This window comes from Leucoraja erinacea, chromosome 28, assembly GCF_028641065.1.
Source record: "Leucoraja erinacea ecotype New England chromosome 28, Leri_hhj_1, whole genome shotgun sequence".
NCBI lineage: Eukaryota > Metazoa > Chordata > Chondrichthyes > Rajiformes > Rajidae > Leucoraja > Leucoraja erinaceus.
The window spans coordinates 21,294,848-21,301,787 of NC_073404.1; positions in this window are offsets into that span (position 1 = coordinate 21,294,848).

Sequence of the window (6,940 nt, forward strand, 5' to 3'; positions counted from 1 at the left end):
ATGCTGGAAAATCGAAGGTACACAAAAATGCTGGAGAAACTCAGCGGGTGCAGCAGCATCTATGGAGCGAAGGAAATAGGTGACGTTTCGGGCGGCTGTCACTCTACTAAACAACGTACCTCGGTGACTGCCAATCTCCACCCCCCCCCCCGACCACACTTATTATTTATTTTTTATTCAAATCGTTTGCTATGTCGCTCTTCAAGGGAGATGCTAAATGCATTTCGTTGTCTCTGTACTGTACACCAATGACAATTAAATTAAAATTGAATCTGAATCTGAAACCCTGCTTCAGGAAACCCTTCTTCGGAGATGGGGTTCGGCCCGAAACGTCACCTATTTCCTTCGCTCCATAGATGCTGCTGCACCCGCTGAGTTTCTCCAGCATGTTTGTGTACCATTGAGCGGACTATGATCTTTGCTGGTGAGATCAGTTCGTGGTGAAGTGAAGGGCGGCTTGTCCTCTGGAGCACATATCACAGAACCTTTTCTATTTCCAAAAATATTTACCCAGACTAAAATATATCAGAGCATTAAATTGTCAAATTTTAAGTAACCCCCCCAGTTCCTCACCAAGACTCGTACTCATTTCTCCCCTCACTTTCCTCCACCATTTCTTCCTCTCGCTTCGATGTGTGCAAATCTTCAATCCTTTCGTTGCACTACTTCTGCCTTTTCAACTCTGGCGTTTGGCCCATCCACCTGCCAATCCATCCCCCCCCCCCCCCCCCCCCCCCCCCCCCCCCCCCGAATATCCCCCACCTTCAGACAGACAAAAAAAGATGAAGTAACTCAGCCACACAGGCAGCATCTCTGAAAAAAAGGAATAGGTGACGATTTCGGTCAAGACCCTTCTTCAGACTTCTTCAGGGGAAAGGGGAACCAAAAATATAGACGGCACTTTGGAGAAATGAATGGAACTTGTCAGGCTTTGTCCTGCTCCAAAAATCAGTCTGAAGAAAGATCCCTAGCAGAAACGTCACCAATCCATGTTCTCCAGAGATGCTGCCTGAGACTCGCTGAGTTACTTTGTGTCTTTTTATACAAAACAAAAACTCTAGAAATTCTCAGCATCTACACATGCATTAGTGTCATACTCAGCAGTGGTTGCCATTCATGTGCCCCCCTGGTGTGGTAAACCTTCCTTTCTTTGAGGAGTGTCCGCACCGGACATTGCCCCTCAATATCCAAAAGCAGAAGGACAAGACTGGTTTCTTTCCCGACAGAGTCTTGGAGTTGGCTGCACGAAGCTTGAGTGCATCCCTCAGCACACACTCCTGCAGTTTGGAATGGGCCAGTCGGTAAATTTCTTTGACAGACATCTCACTGTTGGAAGGCCAACACGTTTTCGCCAAAGATCGTCCTTCACCAAGCTGTTGATCTTTTAGCAGCATTTGATGCTCATCTCTTAATGTGTCCCTGGAAAAAACCCGTAAAACAGAATGGAGCTGCTGGGGCTGAACAAAGACCTTTGCATTGTTCCTCAAACCCTCTTCGCAAATGCACACTCTGCGAAGAAATGGGCAACTGTCTCCTCTCCGTAGCTGCCATCTCAGAAAAAGCTGGAAGGTATGTTTAAATATAGTTGCAAACCATGGCCGGATTTAGATGAAGAGAGGCCCTAGGCTATTTCACTTGTGAGGCCCCCCCTCCTAATCCCCCACCCCCACGACTAGAGGACCATGACTACCTGACAGTGACAGTCTGACACTTTTAGATCCTACTGTATGTTGTCATTAAACAGTTGGTTTTAAAATACATATTGGATTCACCGCGGAGCGGGCGATGCCTTACCTGGATCGCCGTTTGAAGCTCTGGAGTGTTGGGCCTGCTGCTTCAACATCAGAGCTGTGGTTTGCGGAGCTCCCAGCCTCGGGCTGTGCTGCGCTGATTTCAACATCGCGGAGCCCTGGTATCCCTTTGCTGAGGGCCGCCTGCATGAATCCCGCCCCACCCCCACTCACCCCCCACCCACACACCACCAAAGCCTCCGGAATCGCAAGCACAGCACCACTGATGGTAGGTTTTGTAACAAAGCCACTATGTCAAAAGTTTTATACGTGAGGCCGAGGCCCCCCTAGATTTCGAAGCCCTAAGCTTAAGCTTGTGAAGCTTATATGTAAATCTGTCCCTGGTGCAAACACTATTGAGTACTGGCGTTACTGGATTTATCCTGCACTAAACGTTATAGACGTTATTCCCTTTATCATGTATCTGTACATCGTGAATGGTTCGATCACAATTATATGTTGCCTTTCCGTTGGCGGGTTAGCATGCAACAAAAGCTTTTCACTGTACCTCGGTACACAAATGACAATAAATTAAACTCAACCCAGCAACACTATTGAATCGCCAGGTCCACTACTAACCATATCATCAAATACGCGGATGACACAACAGTAGTGGGCCTCATCCGCAATAACGACGACCAGGCATATAGAGAGGAGGTGGAACAGCTGGTGAGTTGGTGCAGCAGGAACAACCTTCTCCCAAATGTGAACAAAACCAAGGAGATTGTCGTCGATTTCAGAAGGAAAATTCAGCCCAGTCACACTCCACTTTGCATCAACAACTCAGCAGTGGAGCAGGCCAAAATGCATCAGGGTTGGGGGGTGGCATAGAACGGAGCACAGTCAAACAGGGGTCCACAAACATCTGCATCTCTGGAAGCAGGCCCGGTGGGCACAGCAGCGGTTGTACTTCCTCCGCAGGTTGAGAAGTTTACAGTCGGTGGAATCCCATCCTCGCCACGGGTACAGAAGAACAATTGAGTCGGTCATGACCAGCTGCATGGCCAGATTGGTGGGCGGCAGGGGCGGCGCTGTTCGGTGGGACTGTGAAGTGCCTTCAGAGAGTGGTGAGGACAGCGGCAATGTTTGGTGGGCCCCTGGGACTTCTCTCTGCAATTTCATGGGCCCTGGGGTACAAGCGCTGTCTGAGTAGAGCTAAGGGCATTATCAGAGTTCCCCGCCCACCCACAATTTGGACTGTTCATACTGCTTAACTCTGGGAGGAGGTACCACAGCATGAAGAGCGCGGCAGCCAGGTTCTGCAACAGCTTCATGTGATGGTAACCTCTGAACAATCAAAAAAGCTCGAGGGCTAGAACTTTTTAAATGATCGTCACTTTTTAAAAACTTTTTAATATATATTTATTTTACAGAACCATGCGCATGAGGCATTTTTATGGACGCACCTGGAACTTTTAACTTTTAACTGATTTTGGAGAGTAAAATGCAACGAAATTTCGTTCAAGGTGCACTGTGTCTAGGTGTATATCTGAATGACAATAAAGTTTTCATTCATTTATCGACAATGAGAATGCATCGTTTTTGTTTTATATTTCTCATTCTAAATAAAGTGTATTTCTGGAAAAAATCTGTTCCGAAGAGAATCAGTCAACGTTTCCAGCCGAAGACAAAGGGTTTATTTTCCTTTACAGCACCCACTGCAATCCACTCGTTAAATTCGTCGTTTTGCGGTTGGGCACCTTCTGCAGCTTTCGGATATCTTTACCAATTAAACTAAACCTTAGATCCAAAGTTACGGATAGATTAGAAACATTAAATGAAAATGAAAACTCAACGGTCTTTGACCCGAAACGTCACCAGTTTCTCTTGCTGCAGTCGTTGCCTAACCTGTTAAGTAATTTCATATATTTATTTATTTTTAATTTTGCATTTCCAGCACCTGGGGCTTCCAGTTAACAAATCGCTGAACGTGGTCCCGAGATTGCGTGGGGATCTCTCAGACCACACTTTTACATCTACGGTTTCCCTGACCCCGAAACAGCAGACATTCAACATGTTTGAGGAAGCGTAGAAATCAGCTTCAAGGCCAATGGAGACACGGGTTGCTGGGATCTTGAGCTGAAGTCACTCGGCGGTTCAGGCAGCGTCTGGGGGAGGGAACGGACAGGCGAAGTTTCAGGTTGGGACGTTTCTTCAGACAGACCATGTCTCATTATTTATACTCGGATAAAGTATACAGACAACTGGGCACTTCCTCTGAGTGCAAGGAAACAAAATGGCCAAACTAGTCTTCCTCATCCTTACCTTGATTTTTCTAATATTGTGTGTGTGGAGGGGGGGGGGGGGGGGGCGCTTTTTCATTAGATTTTTGTGTGAGACTAGACGGTGGAATTTAAACAGTGCTGTGCATTACACGAATATCACGATGAAAAAGAAAGGAAATCGCCAATAATGCGAGGGTTTAAACAAGGCAAGAAAATAAAGAACAAGCATAAAGGAATAAGGGGATATTGACAGTAATAGCCGTCAAACCGGGAAACATCGTGGATCCTTTGAGAGTGGAAAGGAGGGAATACCGGGAAACATGCGGGCTTGGAGGGATCGACTGAAACCGATAGACGATTACCAACCGGACAGGTAAAGCATTCCTCCAACTTCGCAAGCAAGCATACTGACAGAAGAAGCTGCAGATGCTGGAATACTGAGCTAGACACAAGGCGCTGGAGGAAGTCGGCGGGTCAGGCAGCATCTGATGAGCATTGCATTGAGCTCCTTTCACCAAATGTTCTGGGTTTTCCTTTGGGAAAGGTGCCAGTCAGCATGAAATGTAAATGGTTTCCAAGCCACGAAGAAGATAGTATCTTCAATTGTGGATTAGATTATGAACAATTCTACAACCGATCCACCCGCCCCCTCGCAAATCTGTCCAGGTTTAAATGGAAATTGGACAGTTCGTAAAATTCCATTCAGATGCCGATCTATATATTCGGGCATCTATGTTCTCCAGAAATGCTGCCAGACCTGTTGAGTTAAATCCAGCGCGTTTGGCCTTTTTTCCCTTTAGTTGAATCTGGTGGCTCTAGTTCTGTTGGTTCGATTAAGCATCAGTTTCGTAATGAAGCAGGATCTTGATCGCTTGGACAGGTTGTTGGGGAAATGTTGATGGAATTTAATACAGAAATGTGAGGTGTTGCATTTTGGAAAGTCTAACATGGGCAGGACCTACACTGTGAATTGCAGTGCTCTGGGGAGTGTTGTAGAACAGAGGGATCTAGGAGTGCAGGTGAATAATTCCTTGAAAGTCGTGTCAGAGGTACAGTATATAGGGTGGTCAAAAAGGCTTTAGGCATATTGGCTTTCATTAGTCAGAGTATTGAGTTGGGAAGTCATGCTGCAGTTACATAAGACGTCAGTGAGGCTAGAGTTTTGTGTTCAGTTTTGGTCACCATGTTATAGGAAAGATGTTGACAAGCTGGAAAGGGTACAGAGAAGATTTACGAGGATGATGCCAGGACTCATGGACCTGAGCTACAGGGAGAAGTTGAGCAGGCTAGGATTTTATTCCTTGGAGCACAGGAGGATGACAGGTGACCTTATAGAGCTGTATAAAATCATGAGAGAAATAAATCGGGTAAACAGAGTTGTTTGCCCAAAGTAGGGGACTCAAGAACCGGAGGACATAGATTTCAGGTGAGGGGCAAAGATTAAATAGGAACCTGAGGGTTAAATTTTTTACGCAAAGTGTGCTGGATGTATGGAACAAGCTGCCAGAGGAGGTAGTTGAGGCACACTTTATCGCAACATTTAGATAGGTACATGGATAGGATAGGTTTAGAAGGATATGGGCCAAATGCAGGCAGGTGGGACTAGTGCAGATGGGGCATGTTGGTCAGCGTTGGCAAGTTGGGACGAAAGGCCTGTTTCTGCACTGTATTACTTTGTGATGTGGTTCTCAACCACACGTTCATTTTTGTCAGCAATCATTATTAGTTCTATATTTTTAAATTACTTATCAAAACAAGATAGCTGCTGAAATGGATTGTCAATATTAGAGTTTTGCTGGTCAGTTCAGGAACTGGATAGTTGTAGGAAAGTATGTCTTGAACATAGCGATGTGGGACTTAAGGCATCTGTGTCTACTGCCGAACAGCAGCAGCAAGAAAGGGGCCTTACCCTGTTAGTGTGATAGAAACATAGAAAATAGGTGCAGGAGTAGGCCATTCGGCCATTCAATATGATCATGGCTGATCATCCAACTCAGTATCCTGTACCTGCCTTCTCTCCATACCCCCTGATCCCTTTAGCCACAAGGGCCACATCTAACTCACTCTTAAATATAGCCAATGAACTGGCCTCATTGATGATAGATGTCACCTATTTGAGGACCAGGCGGAGTCCGCCACTCGCTTCAGCCTCCTGCATTCCTGTGTATTGGAATTGCCATGCCAAGCCATGATGCAATCGGTGATTCTTGAGTGTACTTGTTCACTACAAGTTGGTTCCTGCAACTTTGGGCAATTCAGTTCATGAATATTATCAGGAATGGAGAGGTGATTCCACTGTCTGCCAACAGATGGTTAAAATTTGCAAGAAGCATATATCATTGTATCAGAGTTGCAATATTTAAAAATTGTCTATGATTTCTGCAGCTTACTAATATGACCGCAATGAGTACGAAAGACTATAGAATTACCATGTACATACACTTAGGTTTGAACAATATTTTTACCTATAGATGTGTTCCCTACAGAAATCAGTACATAATAAAGGAAGCTTACCTAAGAGCATAGCAGTATTATAGAATCAATCCTCTTTTCTCATATGAAAATTTCACTTGGCTTTCAGAGCAGCAAAACCATTTGACTACATTTTTAAGAAGGAACTGCAGATGCTGGAAACTGAAGAATGGTTTTGGCCCGAAACGTTGCCCATTTCCTTCGCTCCATAGATGCTGCCGCACCCGCTGAGTTCCTCCTGACTAAATTTTCTTGGATTTGTAAACACTGAGCATCAGTTGAAAGGGTTTTTTGTTGATTTAATACAATGCCTTGAACTATACACCTCAATAACATAGGTGGGTTTCAAGGAAACCTAAACCAAAATGAACTCTGCAATTATTGTGATCATAGTTAAACAAACATGAAGCTTAACATTTTTAATGTAAACTGTATTATAAACAAAAGCAAATG